This window comes from Pinus tabuliformis, chromosome X, assembly GCF_031772625.1.
Source record: "Pinus tabuliformis cultivar Carrire ecotype Pingquan chromosome X, CPIR1, whole genome shotgun sequence".
Lineage (NCBI taxonomy): Eukaryota > Viridiplantae > Streptophyta > Pinopsida > Pinales > Pinaceae > Pinus > Pinus tabuliformis.
The window spans coordinates 369,536,258-369,560,238 of record NC_142308.1 but is presented as its reverse complement, the minus strand read 5'-3'; positions in this window follow the sequence as shown (position 1 = coordinate 369,560,238).

The window sequence follows — 23,981 nt, the reverse complement described above, 5'->3', positions numbered from 1 at the left end:
ACCTGGTTTGTTGTAGCTTACTCTGGGCTTGCAAGTACTGTAGTGGTTGGTGAATTGTGTGGATTGCTATCTCCTTTTCCATTAGATAATGTTTCCACTTTTTGATAGCATGTACTAGGGCATAGAGCTCCTTGTCATAAGTAGGGTAGTTGAGAACCACCCCATGAAATATTTCATAATGATAGCATACAAGCCTTCCTCCTTGCATCAACACTGCTCCCATAGCATATCCACTTGCATTTGTCTCCACTTTGAAGGGCTATTACAAGTTTGATAATGCCATAATTGATACTTGACTAATTTCCTGTTGAACTCCTCAAAGGCTGTTTGCTAACCCTTTCCCCATTGGAAGCTCTTACCACTCACTGTTATGGTGTGGAGTGGTTGCTATTGTTGAAAACGAGGCTATGAATTTCCTCATGTACTTTGCTGCTCCAATGAAACTTTTGACCTAAGAAACATTGGTAGGCACCAACCACTTCATGATGGCCTCCATCTTGGTAGGATCTATCTTCAATTCTTCTTCACCAATCACATATATTAAAAACACCAAAAACTATTGTGCAAACACACATTTCTTGAGCTTTACCAGTGGCTAGTACTTCTTCAATGTCTCTAGCAGTTACATCAAATGTGAAATGTGCTCCTCCCATGTAGCATAATATACCAATATATCATCCAAATAAACAATAACAAATGAATTTATAAAAGGGCACAGTATGTCATTTTTAATCTCATGAACATATTTGGTGCATTACATAGGCCGAATGACATAACTAACACTCATAAAAAGCTTCTTTGGCTTTGATGGTAGCCTTCCAATGATCTTCTTTTCTGACTCGAACATGGTGATACACTGACTTTAAGTCCAACTTGGGGAAGTATTTTTCTTCCTACAACTGGTCCCACATGTCATCTATCCTTTTCTTGAGCGTAGGTTTGTTTAACTCCCTCTATTCAATAAACATATGCCAAGTCCCATCCTTCTTTGGTACAATTATGATGGGTAACCCACATGGTGAGGTACTTGGTCGAATGACACCTTTTTCTGGTAGCTACTACAACTTCTTCTTCACCTCATTTGCTTCTATAATGGATTGGTTGTATAACCCAATGTTTGGCAATGAAGAGTCTGATAATATCTGGATCTTGTTCTCCACTTCCCTTTTGGGTGGTAGCCCTTTAGGCTTGTGGGACACACCCTTGTATGCTTGTAGCAACTCTTTTAGTTGCTGTTTTTGTTCCTTAGTGCACCCATCTAGTGATGACTTAGCTCTCATTGACTCTTCTACAAATTGATTTTCTCTTAGATATAACAAAGCATACTTCTTGCTAGAACAAATCAATTTCTTAGCCTAGTTGGCACTTACCAATGAGATCTTTGACTTGCCCTTGTGGGTGTTGGTGATGAAGGAATTTTTTTCCTTCATGAGGCGGTATTAGTTGGCTCTCTGCAAGATGATCACATCCTGCGTGTACTTATAGGGACTCCCAAACACAACTCCACATACATTACGTGGAAATACATCCAACTTTACTTCATCAATAAAATCAACGCTAATAGCAAATTTGATTCTACACCGTTTGTTTACCTTTATCTCTTGCTTCTTGTTGACCCATCCTAATGGATATGGGTTAGGATGGTCATGGAACTCTAGTCCTAGTTTCTTGACTTGATCTGTTGCTATGAAGTTCACTTGTCATCTTGATTTGTGCATAGTATCAATTTTTGTCTTCTTGACTTGTATCTTTATATGGAAGAGACTACTCGTTTCGTTCTCTTCTTGTTATTGAAGGCTACTAAGATTCACCCCCTTTTGCACTAATGTACAAAGAATCTTCTTATCCATGTCCGAGTTGCTTTCCACTTGGTTGCTCAAATTAGTGGCCATGCAATTTTTCTTCTTAACATCTTTCTTTTGGTTTTTCGAGTTGAGCTCTAGATGTAATTTTCAACATTTCTCCTTTGTGTGACCATCAATGTTACAACGGTTGCAATGGTTGCTAGAATTGTTACATTGGTGTGTTGTGGCTGCTAACTTTTTGTCCTTCCCTCTTTTCTACTTCTTCCATTCTTTGGAAGTTTCCTGGTGTTACTTCTACTACCCATTCGATTGCCCTTTATGCCACTTGGGGGTTTCCCTTCCTGTTTTGACCACCATAATTTAAGTGGATTCCATGTTAGTGCCATTACTCATGGAAAAGGGGCTAGCCACACGATCATAACAAAGAAGACTTTAGAAGGCTCAATATTGTAATTCTATTTAAGATTTGAAGTAGTCAAACTTAAGCACTTGTTGGGTATCGATTTATGTTATAATCATGCCACTAGGAGGAGAAGAGGTTCCATTATATTCGAGTGCATTTTGTTCCATAAATGAGTAGAGAAAATGAGAGTGGATAGAGAGAGAGCACATAGAGAGGATTAATGTTCTTGGTAGTCCATAAGTCACTAGTGAATGAGATATCAGAGTGGCCTCACCTTTCAACTGGGTTTTCTCCAATAAGGGTTTCTCATTTCATATCTTTGTGTTATTATGATTTATGACTGATTGTATTGTTACCCTCATAGTATAAATTTTGGGTTTCAGTATAAGTTTATCATATATATTTTGAAAAACTTTCAAGTGGAATATCCATGGCAGTTTACGGATCAACATGGCTGATTTGTTGTTCTTTTTGTTGTTTTTTATCATCTTTAATGGAAAAATCCAAGGAAATCACTACTACTAAACTTGGCTTTTCAACTTCATCTTCTTGGAACTCTACATATGGCTCGAGTTTTGCAACCATTAGTAAATGATTATCCAAGCACGAGTCACTTCCATTCTCTTTATCATGCAAGTTTGATAAGATTCAAGGTTTCATCATCATATTCTTCTACAACAACAATGTTAAAATTGGCAACTAGGGCCAAACTCCATATGGGTCACCTTATTTATGATAGCTGATATTTTTCTTGGATTCCTCTCTTTGAGAGGTGTAGGATTGATCTAAAGATCATCCGATTCCAACATGTATATATGGAGATATGAATTTATTTGTATTATTGACAATTTGTCAAGGTTGGCCAGCAAGAAAAATAGGTATTTTTACCCCCATCTTATCCTCAATGTTGCATATACAAGGAGGAGACCTAAACTCATTTGGACATCATCTCATCTTCACTCATCTGTCTCTCCTCACTTGTTTGGGTACGCAGATCTGGGCAACATCTCTCACATGTGCGAAGGAAGGAGGACATTTCTGTTTAGGGTTGCGTTGACCAGTTTGACCAAGCTGTAGGAAGACTTATTTGTTGCGCTGACCACTTGTGTTAACTTGATTTGACTGTAGATTGGGTGAGGAAGCTTCTCCTTGGTATGCTGCAGTTATGGACACGAATTTCAAGGTAACTTTGACCCTGCATTAACTAGCGTTGACTGTCCTAGGGCTGGCCACAGGTTTGACTATAGTTGACCAACATTTGATCAAGATTTTTGGATTGTTTCATCTTGTTGTTGGAGGCCGAGTTGACTGGGTTTTGACCGAGCTGATTTGGAGGTGAAATCTGGCTTGTTTGACTAGCGTTAACTTTGTTGGTTAGGGTTTGTTGTTGTTGTCATAAAATATCAGATTTGTATATTTGTACTATCTCTCTCTCTCTACTGAACTATTGAAGAATATAAGAAGAATTGATCAAGGGTTTCCCCACATTGGGGTTTTTCCTTGGTTGGTGCCACATCTTGTGTCCTCTTGTCTTTCTATTGTTTATGCTTATGTTCTATCTACATTTTACTATCATGCTGATGTGATTGCTAAACTGCATATTGATATTGGGCTAATAAGAAAATCGAAGTAAATTGCTCTTAAGCATAGAACATACCAAAAATTAACAAACAAGAAGTTGTTGCAATTGTTTGGCGGCCTCCAAGAATTTTTGTACTCTTCAGGTGACCAAGAAAGCTTACCCTAAATTTGTTGGGTTTTGACTCCAAAAGAGGGTGCAATACATTGAATCACAAGCAAAAGTATAATCCACCATAATGATTTTTTGGTCAGAATGCAAGGGGTTCTTATCATATGTATTGATGAATCTGACATGATACTCAATTTCACCTTTTCTCTTCTTAATGTGAGAAAACTCCAAACTTTATCCCACATGAATTGTATGTATTCAACATCCATGATCAATCATGATCTTTCTGCAATGGAGTTGCAAATGGATGTTGTCAGGTGGTGATCCATATTGTGTTCTAGAATAGATTTCCTCTTGTTAGAAAATATGATCTGATGCTACATCAGATGGAGTTGCATAGAAATTAAAAAAATCACCAATGTCATTAGAATGACTTAATATTGACATTGGTTCCTCATGAGAATTTCCTCTTGTTAGCCAATATGATCCGATTCTACACTAGATGGAGTAGCTAGATGAGTAAAAAATAAAATATAGCAATTAAAACAAATCACCCATGTCATTAATATGACTGAAGATTGAACGAGTTGAGAGCGGAGCGATGGATGCGTCTCACGGCTTTAGGGTTTCCACAGTCAGCGCTGCCGCAGCTCTGGAAGGTCTGCCCTGCTCACGAACGGCCAGAAGCCTGAACGCTGGCCACTCTATGCTTGAATCTTCCCTCTCGCCTTGGGACGGATTCACTAAGGGAAAGGATTCAAACGTTTCAAGATACAGCAAGAAGAGCTCGCAGTGCTACCCTTTCTTCAGGGCGCAGATCGAATCCCTCAAGGCGGCACCAGCCTTTAATCCAGAGGTTCTCAATATAAAACAACCGATCCTCACCCAGACCTGTCTTGATGCGCTCCCCTCTGCGAACGAATTGCACAAGCCTGGCAGATCCGTCTGCATCTATGGAAAACAGAGACGCATGGTGGCCATGCCCCATTTTAGCAAGGAAAGGATCCGATCTCATGAGCCAGGGTTGATTTCAAATGACAAGGTCGAAGATCAAGTTTGTGGAGGGAATATGGACCTGGATCCGCGATGTTCAAGGATTTCTCTGCTCTCGGCTACGCAGATCTGGTCTTCTTTCACCCTGACGCAGCGCTTTTACAGAGGATCCACAGATCCCTTTACGGCAGATCCGAGTTGGGGTAAAAAATATTTCAGGCAGAAGACTTCTGCTCTCCTGCAGCCCCCCCTGTGTCAAGAAGCGGAAGACTCAAAAGACTCAGGCCCCAAGCTGCTCCAGAAATCTTCTGAAGAGTCCTCTACCCCCTTTCAGATTCAAATAACACAGATCTCTGGCAAAACCGTCATGCAATGGGTAAACCCTACAGATCTGGTTCAAAATCTCAAAGCAAACCTGGAGCACAGGCTTGGGATCCCCTCAGCCCTTCAAAGACTTATCTTCCAAGGTAAACAGCTCGAAGATCCTCTTCCTCTCTCTTCTTACAGTATAAAGAGCAATAGCTCTCTAGTGTTTTCCTTTCGTTTGAGAGGAGGAGCAGCAGGGCAATCCTCTTCTGCTCCTCCAAACTCCTACAAAGCTGTTGTTCGCCCTGAGAAGCCCGCAACCCCAGAACCTCCCAAACCCAAGCCTTTTATGGTTGACAAATTGGAGGAAGTTCCCTCTGTTGAGATCTCTTACCCTGATCTTGAAGACGACACCCAAAAATTTGCTGAAAGGGCCATCATCTGCAGATTCAATGGGCTCTGGCCGCGCTCAAAGGATCTGTATGACTGGATCAAGGACAACTGGACTGACCGCTGCAAGGTTTTCTTCTGTGCAAAGGGATACTTCATAGTATTGTTCGATGACCTCGAGCGCTGCTACAATGCCCTTGACGAAGGCCCTTGGTTCATGGGTTCAGCTGGCCTCTTCCTAACTCCATGGTTTCCAGACTTTGACCCAGCTTCAGCAGTCATCACTAAAGCCCCTGTATGGATCAGACTTCCAAATCTCCCAGTTCACCTGTGGCGCACAGAAGTATACAGGGAAATAGGCAATGCCTTGGGTAGCTTTTTAATAGGAGATTGCAAGAGAGAGCGGCAGGGTCTCTATACATACGCCAGAGTTTGTGTGGAGCTTGATTTAAGCAAGGGACTGCCGGAGTACATCAATCTCAAGATCAAGGACTTTGTCTGGACCCAGCTTCTAGAGTACGAAAACACTGCCTTCCGATGCCGCCATTGTCACCTAACAGGGCACCTGCATAGCTCCTGCCCATCGCTGACAGCAAGCACGAAAAAGAGCTTCTTCGCACATTCCAAGCCCAAGCGTTGGGCTCCCTGTCCACCGCCGCCAGCTGGTAGCTCAAGTTCCCCAAGTATGGAAAAGGAGGAAAGCGAGTCAGAACCAGATCAGACGCCTCAGCCGATGGACCCGCCCTCGGAAAATATGGAGCATACCCATGTCTCAGCAAGCTCCCAGAAACGTCCCCATGAGACTTCTTCCTCTGAATCAGAGAAGGAGTCCCCGAAGATAGAGAACTCCAGTCTTCAAGTAGTTCTAGCCCACTCGCACCATGATGGCTGGACAAAAGTCAACAAAAAGAAAGGGAAAAAACATTGTGGTGTAGTTACTGTCCCGCTGGGGTAATAGCATGATAGCTAGTCTCTGCTCTCGAATCTTCTGATGTAGCTCTAGATTGTATCTTTCCTCCGAGGCCGAGATTGATGAATCCATCTTTTCCGGTCTGTCGGTTTTTTGCTTTTCCTGTAGCTCTGAGATTGTATCTTTCATCCGGAACCGAGGTTGATGAATCCATCATTTCCGGTCTGCCGGTTTTTTGCTATTCCTGACTGTACTATATTTTACTTAATAGATTTAGTCTTTACCGATAAAAAAAATATGACTGAAGATTGACGTTGGTTCCTTGAAACAATGCCAAATTGTTAGCACACAAATTTGCACCACATTAAAACGTTGATTCCAATATTTGTAGCACAAAAGTGAAGTGATAACTAATAGGAAAATCATCCCAAAGGTCACTAGTTGATTGCCTTTCCATTTGGATTGGTTCTTGCCAATCTTGGGGGGTGTCCCTTGCTTGTCAGGCATTGAAAATGATCTAAAAATCTGCAAAGTAGCATAAGAAATCAATGCATAATATGGATCCTTGGCATGCAAGAAAACAACTAAGGATAAAAATGGTTGGTTAATTAGAAATAAATGTGACAATTTTAACTAGTAAACAACAAAATATGTAAGAAAGGAAAAATAAAATGCACTATAAATGACTAATAAAATGAAAGTAGAGGAAATACTTTATATCACTATATAACAATGTTGCACATATTCCGATAATATCATAATTATCACGATGTTATCGCCTATTACAAAAAAACGCGAATATAAGTTGTAGTTTGGTTTTTTCAAAGGTCATTTTCATTTTTTTCTTCTGCTAAGATTGAGTTTTGAGGGTTGTGTGAGTCTTGTGACCATTTTTCATCAAGCAAACAAGGGAAAATCCATAGTTTTCTTTGCTATCAAAAGAGTATTTTTCATCGTTCCACTAAGTTTTGGGGACGAGGAGGCGAGGGAGCGGGGATACGCAGGAGCGACCTATGCAAAAGCTCCCCACTAATTTTTAGGAAACATGGGGGGACGTCGGGATCTTAAAACCTTTCAAATATAAAATATAAATCAATGAATCATATAACTGAAACAAATTTAAAACAAAAAGCATGATCATTCATATCATTATCATATAAATTATAATCATACATCATACATGTAATTTTGTAACTGTACAGTGTAACTACTAGTCTACTAACTTACTAACATTACACAATGAAAATAAATTATACAATTATAAATGTTTAAACTTTAAACCATATTTATGTTCCACTTCCAACTATGAACATTGAAGATTGAATAATATAAAGGTCAAGTCTGATACATCAACGACAGCGTTTTTTTCAACGAAGGAGTAGACAGAAGGCTGCTTGGCGATGGTGACAGTGTTCAGTTCAACGAAGGAGAAAACTGAAAATGAAATGTGAAATGAACATAATGTAAACCCTTCCCTGTCGGCCCACAAATATTAAAAATTATGATTTTTTTGTTTCATAAAAAAAATTTGCAAATTTTTCATAGGGAAACGACCCCTCAAGAGCCCTTAAGGCCCCTTTCGCCTAGGAAAGGACCCCAATTGGAGGAAACGACCCCTTTCAAGTTTCCTCCCGTATCTTGTTTTTTGGGAGCATGGAGAAACATCCCCCTCTCGTCCCCAAGTCCCTGGAGCGCGAGGGAGCTAGGAAACTCGACCTCCAAGTGGGGGGACGCGACCCCGTGGAACACTGGTATTTTTGGAGTGGGGATTTACTCCAATATACCATATCCATTTATGTAAATAAAATATTTCTTTTCCAAGATTAGTATATGCTATAAATTTAGAGTTTGCCTCTTTTTACCCTCTTTTGAATTTCTACATTTGTTTTGTGTGGTAGGTCCAAAACTTGAAAATTTAACGAAAGCTCTACAAAATGGGAAACCATTGGACCAAATGTGGGAGTATGGTGAGCAAAGTGAGGATGACAATAGAACAAAGATGAGGTGTAAGCTTTGTGGAATGGAAATGTTTGGTGGAATCACTCGCTTGAAATACCACCTTTCCAAAATCCCAGAGCATGATGTGGACATTTTCCCTATAGCTACCCCAAACATTATCCTTATTGCAAAGAACTCAATTCTTGATACTACTAGAAAGAGAGATTAGAGGGAATAATTAAGGAATTTCATGGGAACCACATTCATCTCAAGGGCTAGGGAAACCTAATTGTTGGCCTCACCTTCTCAGTGTAGTATTATTATCAGATTATTGTTATATTATCTAGAATCTAGATGCTTCATGATGGTCATCTCATGAGATACATTTATTTTTGTTTTAATGTGATTTTGTATTAATCTTTAACTATTATCTTGTCAGAACTTATGACTGAGGAGCTAAGACAAAATGACAAATATTGTATTTCAGACATCAATATCTACATCTTATACATTTTATATTGTAGTTTTATTTTCATATTTGTGTGAAAATGTGTTTGTTTGATGTTGATGTTTGCTTTAAAAGAATAAAAACACTGAAAAAATGTTAGGATTTAGGACAAATATCATATTTCAGTGTCTACTAGCAATGATTGATGTACCACTTGACATCTTATATTGTAGTTTTATTTTCATATTAGTGTGACTGTGTTTGTTTGATGTCGATGTTGCTTTAAAAGAATAAAAAAATGAAAAAAATAAATTATTTTTTGTAAAATTTTCAAGTTTCTTGATAATTTCTTATATTTTCCCCTATATTGTCGATAATATAAATTTTGGACCTCTCACGATAGATTGCCAATAATGACAAGTGTAACATTGTTGTATAGAACATGAAATATTGTGTCCATGAGCCAAAAAGCTAGAAGAAAAACATGGTCAAACTTTGTCTTTGTATTTGTCAAAAGATTGTTTACTCATCGAGACAAGGTACAAGATACATAACGATAAAGATGCACCTTGTTAGAAGTGACAAGGAGTGGAGTGAACTCAAACAAGCCCAAGTTCAACTCTCCCATGTGCCTTGAATGAAGTGGAGTGAAGAAATGTGACCTCATGCATTTTCTTCTACAAAGTTGAATTAAGAGAGAGGTCCATATGTTCTAGTTCAACTCCCCATGTGCTTTGAGTGGAATGAGCCATGCACTTTTTCCACTTTATTAAGGATAACTCAACAAGGTAGCCTCATGCACGCTCATGCGCATTGAACTGAACTGAAGTGAAGTGAACTAAACTAGAGTGAGGTTGAGTCAACTCCAGTCCTTAAGAGGAGGCAGAATGGAGATCCGATTTCTCATTGTTGAAGGGCCTTTGAACATTCTCCTGCAAGGATTTGAATCCTTGGGAACCCATCATCGACTTAGCGTGTACAGGTCTAGAAAACTTCCAAATGAAATTTTCTTGAGAACTCCTGGAGACTCTGCCTTGCAAAAGTTGTGAAGGCCTACTACACCACCAGTATAGCTCGAAACACACCCTCAAATTTCATGCGTTCCACATATGTTTTGATCGTCTTCACTCCCACTTTGGCCTCTACTAGAAAGAAGACAAATATCTGTCGAGAAGGATTGTTGCGCTTGGCTTTATTAATAACAAGATCTTCCTCCTTTGGGTCTTTTCCGAACTTATTGAGGAACTACTCTTGGTCATGTTGATCTCGAAATCACTCATGAGATAATCTCTGTCATTGAGCATATGAAGAATGGTTCGTTGGATTCTAAAGAGCTTGTTTGTCTGCTCATCCAAAACCATGGTGAGTTGCTCTGCCTCTCTGCTTAATTCCTTCACGAGTTACTTTCAAAGCGTAGGAGTTGTCTGTCTTGAAACCATAAACCCTTTCTCCTATGCTATCTTATATATGTTACTAGAAATGGAGAACCTCTTGCACTCAAAATATAACATAGACTTATAAAAATTTGCAAAACAAATAAATCTAACTTTCAACCTTCAGATGGGGTGCTTCACGTAACAATGTCTTTCCCATTGACTGCATATTTACAACACTTCTTGACTTGTGCTCCCCCTATCTGTATTATCTCCTTCATTTCAGTCACTATAACCTTCTTGAGCTTCCCTTGGGCATATGCTTCGATTTTTTTTCTTCTTCTTTGGTTGTCATGCTAGGGTCATCAACATTATCAACATCACTTATCTTGAAATCCTTTTTATCTCCCTATAGTTTTAGGCAACAAAAGTCAAATAAAGCCCACATTTGTTTTAAGTTGTTTTGAATAGGTGTGCTACTGACAATAATAGGCGCTAGGAATCTCTCGAAGGTTTGTGGCACATTGAGTATTGGGATTTTTGATGATGTGCCTTTCATCCAAGATCATGTAACAATATCTTCACTTGTATATCCATCTCTTCCATGATAATCCCCTCTAATTAATTTCCAATTAATTTGAACATCATCTTCTTCCTCAGCAATAACTATTTCTTTAATTATAGATTCCATTCCTTCTGCTATGTCATTAGTTGCCCTTTTTGTCAATAGTCCAAGATGGTCACATAACTTTTTCAATATTGTTAGAGCAGCTAGAGTTGAACCATCAACTAACAAATGAGCCATTTCACTCTTAAGAAATGCCGAGTACAATTGTTGTTGTCATGTTATCGATTTAAGCTATATAATTATATCATTATTTTTTCTAGTTTCTGATGAGTAGAATCCCCATATCGTAGGGAAGACTTCACTTTTGAGATGGCATGGGAAGCTTCAACATAGGATCCAAACAAATCTGAGCCCATGCCAGCTATGTCTCCATATTAAGATAATCATTTTCTTGATAGGAATGACATCCATTTGGCATTCTTTCATCATGGCAATGTTACATGGTAGTGATGAGCTTCCTTAATTTAGACTTGGATCTTGAACATGCAAAGCTAACTCATGGTTTTTTGTCTTTGGCTCTACTTGTTTTCTTCTCCAAATTTTGGTGGAATTTTTAGATAACGTTTGTTCTTTGATTTGCTTAGGAACCCACTTCATGCCACTTCTACAGTCCCGTGCTATATGACCAAAATTGTGACATTGATAACATTCTATATTGAGCTTGAAAAATGGAGTAGTTGAGTTGTAATTTCTACTATCATAACCATTAGCAACTCTATCTTGTATGACTGCAAACTTACTTCTAGGATTTTAATGATAACCTTTATAATCATTGCCATAGTGCGCTCTACAATTTCTTGCCTTATGACGGAAATTAGTGCATGAATAACAATAACCAGAAAATATCCTTAGGTACCTGGATGAGTAGCATTCTCTTAACGATCTGACGAAGTTGTTTTGCCTTGGAGAAGGCTTAGACTTTGCATAGCTTCCTTACTACTACTTGCCTTGAGAGAATTTGCATAGGTTCTTGGTGGAGTGGTTCTTTCAAATTAGTCTTGATTTTTTTTCCCACTTTCACTATCACTGGAGCTTTGAAGGATACGAATTTCAGGTTTTACCTTGATTTTGCTTTTAGGTGACTTGGGGCTTTAATATCTTTGCATGAAGTCTCACCTATATAGCCAAGACCTGATTTGTCAAATGGTGACCTCTAGCAACTGAGGTTATTATCTAACACTTGTGTGCTCTTCAGATTCTTGCATAGCTTGTCAACTTCATTTCTCAACGCGATAATTTCTTCTCCAATCCTCTCTCAATCTTCTTCTTTCTTCATCAGCTGGTCCTTCATCATTTCTTCTACTCTCTTTGTTTCTTCTAGCTGAATTTTCAAAGGGATGACTTCTTCTCCGTGTCTCCTTTCTTACTGATCAAATTTTTCTTCAATCTTGTTCAAATCCTCGGATCTTTGCTTAAGATGGTTTGTCAGAATTTCTTCTTTCTTTTTTGCTTCCTCTAATTGGAGTCTTAGGAGGATAACTTCTTCCTTTGTATTATCAAGGTCATGATTCTTTTCTTCAACATCTTGCATCTGCTCCTAAAGTTCTTTATTATCTTTTCTCAATCTATTTATTTCTTCTAGAGCAACCACAAGCTCTACTTTAGCCTTTGCTTTAGAGTCTTCTTCATCTTCATAGTCTCTTATGCTTTTGGTGTTTTCATCTATCTCCTTTGATTCCTAATCATTTTTTTTGTTCTTGTTCCACATACTTTGGTTTTGGCTCAACAGACATGAAGACAAATTCTCCATAAAGCTTTTGTAGTTTTTCCCAGAGGTTTTTGGCCGAAGAACATTGACCCACATAGAACTACATTCTTTTGCTCCATGACACATAGTTTGTTCCATCGAACAAGGGAGCTTTGCCAACCTGATTGACATTTGATTTCATTATTGAGGAGGATATATATTCAAAGGGTTTGGAGGTTTTCCTTTTTGACTTTTCCATTTGTGTTTCTAGGATCTACCTTCCAACTATTAAGCTATGCTTGAAGGAATCGACTCTTTTGGGGGGGGGGGTGGGTGGGGGGGGGTGGGGGGGGGGGGGGGGGGGGGGGGGGGGGGGGTGGTGGGTGGTGGGGGGGGGGGGGGGGGGGGGGGGGGAGTGAAACAATATTTTTTTCAATTGTTTATTAGCCAGTTAAGATTTTCCTTATTTAGAAGCATAATTTATGCCAAAATAAAAAGTAATTTTATTATTGAAAGAAATAGTGTAGATTCCAGTCGTCTTTTACAAAATTAGGCTCCAACCTTTTCAAATAATTTAATTTTACAAGGAACCAGCCTTGTATAAGTACACCAATCCTTTCAAGCAAATCTTAACCCTCTAGTTTGCATGGAGCAAATCTGAGGCTTAACAAGGCCCAAAGGATTTTTGTGTTGATCTCAAAGCATGGAGATGAAAAATGCAGCAACATTATTTGTCATTTGGTGACTGGTGAAAACCACTTCTGGGCCCCAATTTGGAGCTTGGGGTGCTTATTTGCAATTGCAAGAACTAGTTTTTTTCTGTTCTGGCTCCTTGCTGTGGACAGCATGGACACCATTTTCTTTCTGTTTCCATCCCTTTTTTTTCGTGTAGGCTTCATCTTCTTGCTGTGGACAGTGATTGTATGCAGTGGGTATCTACATTTTGGTATGTGGGCACCATTTCGCTGCCATGGGCTTCAATTTTTAGTTTTGGGCAGTTTTCTATTGTAGGTACCATATTCTCGCAACCTACAATGATTTTATGTAACACAAACCATTGTCTTGTTGTTGGCATTCATTTCAAGCTTCATTATATATAATCTAACCAAAGAAATAAGCTCACAGAATTTCACCCACTTCCCCAGAGTCCTAGATGGAGGTTGGTATTAACCAGTAGCTCGAATGAGCAGATGGTAATCTCAGAGGACTTGGATGGGAATGGATCCTGTGATCTCATATCAGACTGCATCTTTGGCATATGTTGACAAACCAACCAAGCTAACATGTGTGTGTGCACACACAAAAACACCCACTCTTGGCATGCTCTATTTTTCAGGGTTTGTACTTGGTAGTTCTTGTACTAAAGATGTCCTCCATACCTGATATTCATTGCAAGTTTGATGTGTTTGTGTGTGTGTTTTGATGCAGCCATGAGTTTGGTCAACTGAGATTCATTGCACCATTAAGTGTAAAATATTGATGTACATACCTGCACTTGGCATAGCCTATTTTGGAGGTTTGTACTAGGTACCCCATCTCTAGAAATGTCTAGTACCCGGGTACTAGAAATGTTCCCATACAAGAGACTCCATGCAACTTTGATTTGCATGTGTTTGTTTTGATGCACCCATGAACCTGGGGTACTAGACATTTCTAGTACCCTTGGTACTAGAATGCCCCCATACTAGAGATTCCATGCAACTTTGATGTGCATGTTTGTGTTTTGATGCACCCATGAACCTGGGCATCTCAATGTAATGCGTCAGTACCAAGTGTACAATATTGATGTGTTTTATATGTAGCACATGCAGACTTGTGCATGAAAGTTACCAAACTTGGAGTCAGGAAGAACTCGGTGAGGCAGAAGAGTCAAGAGTTTAACTTAGATCTAGAAAAACTCTGCAAAAGCTCGGGAGAAACCTAACAAGGACACAAATAGTAAGGAACACACATACACAACTATAAAGAAGTACACAAGCACAAAATACTATATTGGAAAAAACTCGGGAAAGCAATTGGGGAGGATAGTTTGACTCGTGAGTCTAACTCTTTTCTAGCCCAATCCAAGTTAAACTCATGAGTTGGTGAGTTTGACTCGTGATTCCTATGAAAATGATGTGCACACTTAGAGGGAAAGTCATGTATTTCGTACGATCAACTCTTAGAACAATTCAACAGTTTCTGAGAGATTGAACTCGGGTGAAAAAAAAAAAATTGTGGAAGTTCACAGTGTCTCCTTCAAATGCAGAGCTATGAGTGACGTAAATCCCAAGAACATCAACCTGTTCAGGAGTTCTAGTATTTGACAAGGTCATATTAAATCTTGATTCAGGTGAAGCTTATTGTGCGTAACATTCTAAAATTTATGAATTGGAAAAATGAAAGTTAATACTAAATAGTAATAGCTAACTATACTTTGGAGTTTAATTGAAAAAAGTGTGGTATTTAATGACATAAAACAACTGGTTGTTATGGTTGTGCTTAAAGATATTTCTCAACTTGCTATGTTAAGTTGTAATGTGGCTTGTCCACATCAATTCATTTATTTGGTATGGTGACCTATCAGAACAATAAGCAGTTCCTGAAAAATTGAACTTGGGAGAAAAGAGTTTGTGGAAGTGCACAAGCACTTTCTCCTTGTTGTTATGGTTGTGCTTAAAGATATTGCTCAACTTGCTATGTTAAGTTGTAATGTGGCTTGTCCACATCAATTCATTTATTTGGTATGGTGACCTATCAAAACAATAAGCAGTTCCTGAAAAAATTGAACTTGGGAGAAAAAAGTTTGTGGAAGTGCACAAGCACTTTCTCCTTCAAATTCAGCGCTATAAGTGACTTGTATATATTGCAAGAATGGCAAGCTATCCAAGCAGAACTCTTGTTCAATTTCTAAGGATTTGGTAATGAAGTCTGAAATTTGATCAATGGTAATGCTCTCCAATCCAAGTAGAATTTCTTCCAAAATTTTCCGTAATTTGATGTTTTCTTTTCCCATGATGTGCATCATCATTATATACCCAAGATGTAGAATAGTTGGTGATGGTGTTTTATTAAGGTACTCCTTGTGTTAAGGTCACGGGTTTGAAACCCCATGGGTGCAAATAATCCAGCCATTCAAGGGTTGGTCTGGCCCAGGATGGGTGCAATCCCCAGGGGATTTTGATGGCTTAAATACCCTTGGGTCGTGGTTTCTCAGTCAAAGGCTAGTCCTACAAGTCACAGACAAATTAGCAAACCAAAAAATATCATGGTTGTAATCTCTCTCCCCCCCTCTCTCTCGATATATATATGTGTAGATATCTTTGTATAAATGTATAAAAATATATCGAACATACACAATGCCATAAAGAAAAAGGCATCCATACACATGCACTTCTACTTCTGTTGAACTGCAGTTAACTATATTGACCATATGGTATATATTAACCATGTTGACTTTAACTACAGCTGAAAGTTGACCGTGATTGATTGAAACTGATTGTTGTTAAAGTTGTATATAATCTTTGATAGAAAAAAGATCATGATGAACTGCAGTTAAATTTTGCACACATAATTTAAATCTAACACATTATTTTGGCATCCAGGTTGATAAATCGACTATCTTATGCCATGGTAATTACTTTTCAGACTTAACAAGATCTGTGTCTGAAGTCTGAACTTTCTAGAATGCATTCGTAAGAATTTTACCTAGAAAATATATTACAGGACGAAGATGACCTTTGTTATCTTAGTGGGAATGCTCATGCTGACAAGGGTTGGCCTTCTTTTCCTCAGGTTTTTAAATGATTCTCATGAGGAATGTGCATGCACTTTTGGGCATGAATTTTTGCTTTCCTTTCTCCTTGAACTTGCAAATCTTCCTTGATGGCATCGACCTCACCTAATCCCTGTCAAAATCATTAGAGGCCTGCTGAAAAAGAGTGGAACATAACTAAATCTTTAAGTTCCTGAAAAGATACTACATGAACGTTATAGCAAAATGCATAAGAACTTTAACGTGAACACATCAATATACATACCTTAGGGAGGTTCATAACAGGGAACTATTCAGAGTTCAATTGTTTGCCTCTTCAGAATATAAATGATCTTACTCTTGATCATAGGAATGTAGATAACTTTTTCATATAAATGATGCGAACTAATAAACGGGTTTTGGAAGATGGACAACCCTAGGGCAATGCTGTTTCTTCTTAAAGAATGTGCAGCTCATATCAGACCTTGATTGAAGCAAGGCTTTGTAAGCTTTAACTATCTAAATTTTGTTCATAATAATAATAGTAATAGTTAAGTTATTTAGTTTAAATGAATAAGTGGGATCTTAAAGACACTTCGACAACTAAGGGTTTATTTGTGTGGATTCCTAAATGTATAACCCAACTTATTCTGGCAAGTTGTGACATGGCTTGTGCAACATCAAACTATTCAGTCTGTATGGTACAACTCTTAGAACAACAAAAAGATCCTGAAAGATATAATTCAGGTGAAAAGAAATTTAGGGATCTGCACGAGAATAAGTCTTTTCTCATTGAAAACCAGAGCTATGAGTAGAATGAATCCAAGAACAATGCATCCAAGCAGAATTCTTGACCAATTTCTGGAGATTAGCTACTTATTCAAGTCCTTCCTGTTTGAAAATGCAGTCCAAAATTTGAGAATATTTTGCGATGGTTTCCTTTCTTGAGTGTTATGTGTTGGTATAGGCACATATTCCTATATGTATGCCTGTGTGAATGTTAAAATATATAAAGAGAATAGATATATGCACCTTGTTACAAAGAATTCTAAAAATGGTATGTGTATATGTACTTGTATATATCCCTGCTCTTGATCACAGTTAATATCAGTTAAAAATTGACCATATATTACTATGGTTAGAAATAGACAGCAAGTGAACATAGCTAAGTTCCATGCTTATCTATTTTAAATTCCAACTATGATTGTGGTGTCCCAGCGGATAATTCATAGGAGTGAGAAAGGATTGAATGGAAGCAAGCAGTAAATGGTAAATCTGGAGTAAAGAGAAAGAAAAGCAGCACTGGCTAGAGAGAAAAATAACCCAAGAGCAGCATGAGATAAAGAGAAATAACCCAATCACAAGAGGGGGAAAAATTTTATGGTGCCCATTGGCCAAATCACTTTTATAAAGAATGGTCACAAGATTTGTGAAATCACAAATGAGAGCTATGTATATATACACAATAGTATGGTGTTTTACCCAAGAGGGATTATGAACCAACTAAGCCAGCCTTAACCAAACCTAGAAATAAATCATGAATATTGACTAGGTTGGTCTTATCCATGTTGAAATATTGGTAGTTCGAAAGGTATTTCCGGTTGTAAAAGCCCTCAAGGAAATTCTGGTTTGCTTAATGGGCTTTGCACCCAAGTTGGGGGTTTTGGACCCAAAGTGAGTGGGCTTTGAACCCGAGGAAAACATTTATAACCCTAATTTAATTATTGTCAGCTTGAGGTGCCAAGTTGGCGCAAGTTAGCTAGTAAGGCCAAGAGACACTACTTGGAAAAGTATAAATACAAAGGCAATGGGGCTAAAGGAGCATTCTTCTTATAAGGATTAAGGCTACAAGTGGCTTAGCCAAGGCAACCAAAGGAGTTACAACTGAAGAAGGATAGATTTATGGACAAGACCCACTTTGCTTAAGGTTCTGTTGGTTGGGAATGGCTAGAAAAAAGTTTTGTGTAGACCGCTGGAAACTTGAAGTGAGGCCGCAACCAAGGGAGAGTTTGCAGGTCTAAACAAACCAGCGATAGCACACAAGGAGTAGGGTCGTTGTAGCAACTTGTTGGGGTCAGGGAGGCATCCACTAGTTTGTGTAAGGTAAAAATAGGAGGTTGAGGTAGAAAATGAACTAGTTAAGGCCGTTGTAGCAAGGAATAGGGTTAGTTGAAGGTTAAGGAGTAGGCAATATGCTAGTAAAGGGGCCGAAGGCCTAAGGGAGTTGGCATAGGGCCCAAGAAAGCTACAACAAGAGGACCATGGGCTAAAGGATCATGCCCAGGTAAGCTGATTTGTGTTTGAGTAATCTAATGTGGGTTGGTAAAAGCCCTACTTTGCTACAACTAAGTATCTAGAGTATTATAGGTGTCTTTATGAGGGAAGGAAAGGCTTAGAGGACAGTCTTAGCCCTAGGGTATTGGTCAAAAGGACTTGACATCATATTTGGCATTGTATTGTGATATAAGGGGCCATTGTCTTGTCCCATGAGTTTTCTTGTCAATGGAATTGTAAGAAACAAGTTTTTTGCATAAAATAATGTACTATCATTGATCTAATTGCTAGTATATTTTGCTATGCAAAATTGTTTAAAGTTAGGAACTGCTAGTGTGTTTATGTTTCCTAGCTAAGGCATAAACCATACCTAGGGTGCATGGATATCTAACATGGTGTCAGAGCTACTTCGAAGAGCAGTTGGATCTGAGATGCACACATGTGTCAACTCTAAGAGGGAGTTGTGAAGATATTACAGGAAGCAACTTTGCTGCCAAGAGAGTTGGCTAGGTATGCCTTATAAGACATGGAGAAAAATGTTCAGAGGAGTTGTGGATTATTGTAGCTTGGGGTGGCGAAATGGGAATTCCAGTGGAGAACTCAGTGCACAACATTATGTTGAGTGGTGGGATGCCGATATTGTTGATGGACTTCCGTTGACTTGTCAAAGTAAGTTGTGAAAACCCAGGTGCCTTGGTAGGGAGTGCTTTGGAATGGATGAGGTAACTTCATATGGATTGCAGTGTGATGAGTTCTGTGAGATAGTATCTTCATTGGGCTGTAGAGTTGTAGATTTGATAGTGGAGCGATGTGCATATGAAGTGTTTGATCCAAGAGGATGAGAAAACTTGTAGAGTCGAGGTGCGGTGGGCTAGACTGGACTAGGCCAAGAGTTCAACCGCAACTCGAGATTGACCTTGAAAAGGCACAAGTTTAGTTGCAACACATGCATAAGTTTTCATGATGTTGCTTTCTTGGAGGGAAAAGTATAGTGGTTTAAGGGATGGTTGTGTAGGCTCAGAGGGAGTTTGGCTTTAGGATACTACATGATTTAGAGGGAGAGTCAGCAACCTAGTGGAAGTTTAACCTTCAGATTCAAGCGAGAGAGTAGAGTGTTCTAGGCCATGTAAGGAAAGTCATGAACCATGCAAGGAAAGTCATGGTGCGTGCAAGGAAAGTTGTAGATAATGCAAGGAATTTATGGTGCATGTAAGGAAATGTCATGGTACATTCAAGGAATTCATGGACCATGTTAGGAAAGTCATGATCATGCAAGAAAAGTCATGGCCATGCAAGGAAAATTCATGGTACGTGCAAGGAAGCCATGGCCATGCAAGGAAAGTCATGGAGTTGGAGATTTCTAGGAACAAGTCATGGAGCTGGAGATTTCTAACAACAAGGAAAGTCATTGTTTGAAATTTGGATGGCCATGCATGATGCTATAAAGAGGGAGGCTTCTAGGAGCACAATGTCTTCAAAGATCCATGTCTTCCAAAAGGATGTGATTTCAGATCAGATCTAGAGGCAGGTTGAAATAAATTCCTAATTAAGAGGGAGTGTTGAAATATTGGTAGTTCGGAAGGTATAAGGATTTTTGGTTTGGTTAATGGGCCTTGCACCCAACTTTGGAGTTTTGGACACAAAGTGAGTGGGCTTAAGTTGTCAAGTCGGCTCAAGTTGTCTAGCAAAGGCCAAGAGACACAACCCTTGGAAAAGTATAAATACAAAGGTAAGGATACAAAAGGAGCATTCTTCTTGTGAAGATCAAGGCTAAAAGTGACTTAGCCAAGGCAACAAAAGGAGTTGCAACTAAAGAAGGAAAGATATGTGGACAAGGCCGAGTTTGCTTAAGGTTTTGCTAGTTGGGAAGGGTTGGACAAAAGTGTTTGTGTAGACCACTAGCAGCTTGAAGTGAGGTTGTAGCCAAGTACTAGGTCGCAGGCCTAAACAAACCAACCATAACAAGTGGGGAGGGCCGCAGGAGGGCTTCAGGGTTGTTATAACAACTTGCTAGGCTTAGGGAGGCATTTACTAGCCTATGTAATGTAAAAACAGAGAGGCTAAGGCAAAAAAAGAGCTAATTAATGCTATTGTAGTAGCAGCAAGGATGGCTGAAGGGAAAGGAGCAGGCGAGAGGCTAGTAAAGGGGTCAAAGGCCTAAAGGAGCTGGAAGAGGGCCCAAGAAAGCTACAACAAGAGGACTATGGGCTAAAGGACCATGCCTAGGTAAGCTGATTTGTGTTTGAGTAATCTAATGTGTGTTGGTAAAAGCCCTAGTTTGCTACAAATTACTATTTTGAGTGTTGTAGGTATTTTTATAAGGGCAGGAAAGGCTTAGAGGACAAAGCGTCAACCCTAAGGTATTGGTCAAAAGGACTTAACATTGTATTTGGCATCATACTAGGATATAAAGGGCCATTCTCCTTGGTACGAGAGCCCCGTGAGTTTTCTTATTAATGGAATTGTAAGAAACAAGTTTTGGGCATATAATATTGTGTACTATCATTGATCTAATTGTTGGTATATTCCGCTATGCATAATTGTATAAAGTTAGGCACTGCTAATGTGTTTATGTTTCCTAGCTAAGGCATAGACTAGACCTGCGGTTCGTGGATTTCTAACAAGCCAATCATAATACATAAAATAATTATTAAAATCCTATGTCAACCTTGGTTGAGTGAAACTATACCATTTTCAACAGTCCCCCATTAAATTGACGAGTGGGTTGTAGAGAAAAATGATGAAATAAAAATGAAAGTGGATTTATGGAAACTCAACTCGATATAGGGTTGAGCATGGATGAATAGAAACAAGAGTGGGTTTATGGATACTTGATATGAAATAGTGTTGGTCAGGGCTTAAATACAAATGAGAGTGGGATATGGATAGACAATTCAATATATAAATGAGAGTGGGTTGATGGATACCTAACTCAACACAAGTGAGAGTGGGTTTATGGATACCTAGTTCAATAAAAATGATAGTGGGTTTATGAATCCCTAGCTAAATATAAGGTTAGCCTTAGATGAAAATGACAATGGGTTTAGAAGTATCTAGCTCAATATAGGTCAGTTTTAGTTGAAAATGAAGGTTACACCATTAGGGTAATTTGAGGAAAAAAATGGGCATCAACAAAAACTGTACAATCAAAATTGACTTTAAAAGAACCTCTAGGATTCAAGAAGATGATGTCAACCATAAGGGTAAATATTTTTGGAGGGAAAGGAAGAAAACTACTTTTTTTAATCATATTTTTGGTTTATCTCCTTATACTTTTACTCAAATTTCATGTTTAAGCGCTTGTTGGATGCGAAATTTAGTGAGTGACTACGTTTGGAATTTGCAAAAAGTAGTTTTGTTTCTTTCCCTTTGATAATTCCTAACTCTTATTTTATTATTTTTATTAGGAGGCCCATTTTAGACCTCAAATTTTAGCTATGGAGAGAAGAAATTCACAAGATACATCTCTTATTAAAATTGAATACAAGCCAAATAGAGAAGCCATTATATATAGCCCCCCTTGAATGCCATGTCTCCTAAATTAGTATGATTCCATAAGTTGGCAACGATGGCCTCTAGTAGAGGTTTTGTGAAGAGATGTTAGCAAGTTGGTTTGTCAATGGCTAAAATGATTTGCACTAGCTCTCCTTGAGAGTGAAGTTATTCATTGTAGTTGTGTAGGGCCAAATAAATTTCTATAGGATGGGATTGAAATGATTCATTAGCATTGCACTACCCAACAACTATAGGAGTAACATCATAATATGGAAGAGAAAGATCTAATGAAACATGTTAGTTTAGGGAAGGTTCATATACTATCACACACTTTTGTTAAGAATGGGGCCACATAATGTAGTGCATCCGGATTAGACCAACATCATATAGAGAAAGTTCCATTGGATAATGTTGAAAACCATTTTTGGGCAAACATCTATAGGAAGTAGTGGAAAATACCTTGGTGGACTGTGAATAGGAAGTTAGGAACTTCATTAAAGAGATCATTTTGAACATCAATCCTCTTGTGACAAGAAGGATCATATAAACTATGGTAGAACATGGACCCATTTACTTGATCCAAAAATGTAGAAATGCAAAATTGGTGGGAGTCATAACTTGAACATCAAGAGGAAGAGGTTACTACATGTGCATTAATAAACTCTTGCTCCAAATAATGGTAGTTATTTGATCTGCCCAAATATCATAACAAACTCGTTATAATGAGTGAAACATCCATTACAAGTCAATAGGCTCAATAAAAAAGCTTCCCTCCATGCGCATCTATAAAATCTTGCTCCAAAGAAAGGTATTTGATATGCCCAAATATCATAATTATCTCCTTAGGATGAGTGAAACATCCTTGCATGACAATAGGTTCAACAAAGAAGCCTTCATAAAGTCTTCAAAAGTTTCGCCTTTATAAACCCAAGAGAAAGAGAGGTATCAACTTCCTTTAAAAAATATGTAATGTGCCTTGAGGAAGGGTGTTTATACCCTAGGAATTTCTAGAAAAAAATGCACTAGCCTTGAAGATGTTGATTTTTTGTAGCATTGGAAGGTATTCTCGTATGCAAAATTGCCTTCCAAGTTGGCCAAAGAAAATTATACCAAAATGAAAATGGAAGTTATTATTTTGGGCTTCATGTAGGCCCTAAAAATCAAGTCGACCCCACAAGTGAAGGGATACGACTTTTGGTCAAAAGTCATCCCATCTAACTAATATCCTCCACTTTGACCAATTTTGGACACGCAACATTTCTTTTATTCTTTCGCTCATGTGCGAAGTCAAGGAGGGCGAATTTGATTTTTTGACCAAGTATAGAAGTTGTTGTTTGACCGAACCTGTTCTACGTCATCTGACCAAGAATCAGGCTACTGTTTGACTGATATTGACTAAGATTGACCGCTGAAAGGAGGTCTTTTGACTTTAGAAAATTCAGACTTTGACTGTAGTTGACTGCAACCCCTTTGATGTTCGAACTTGACCTTGGCCGAATTTCAGATTGTTGACCAACATTGACTCTTGGTATTTTTGGAGGTTTGACCATCTTGGACTAACTAGTATTTGACGAAGTTTGATTGATATCTTTGACCTGGATTTTGGCACAAATTCCTAGAATATTTTGAATTGTAAATATTGTTGAAGAATAAATTTCTCTTAAGAAGAAAAGTTTGCTTGGTTTTTCCCAAGGTTGGTTTTTCCCAGGAAAAAAATGTTCTCTTTGTTGCTTGGCTATCTCTTTATGATCCTACTGTTATCATTATATTACTGTTGAGATTTTTTATATACAATTGCTTAATGATACATGTGACATAAGTTAACCTAATCAAACAATCATTGGAAAATAATTATCATATAAGAAGATTAGTTTCTCTTACAAAATGTCAACATGGTATTAGAGCCTT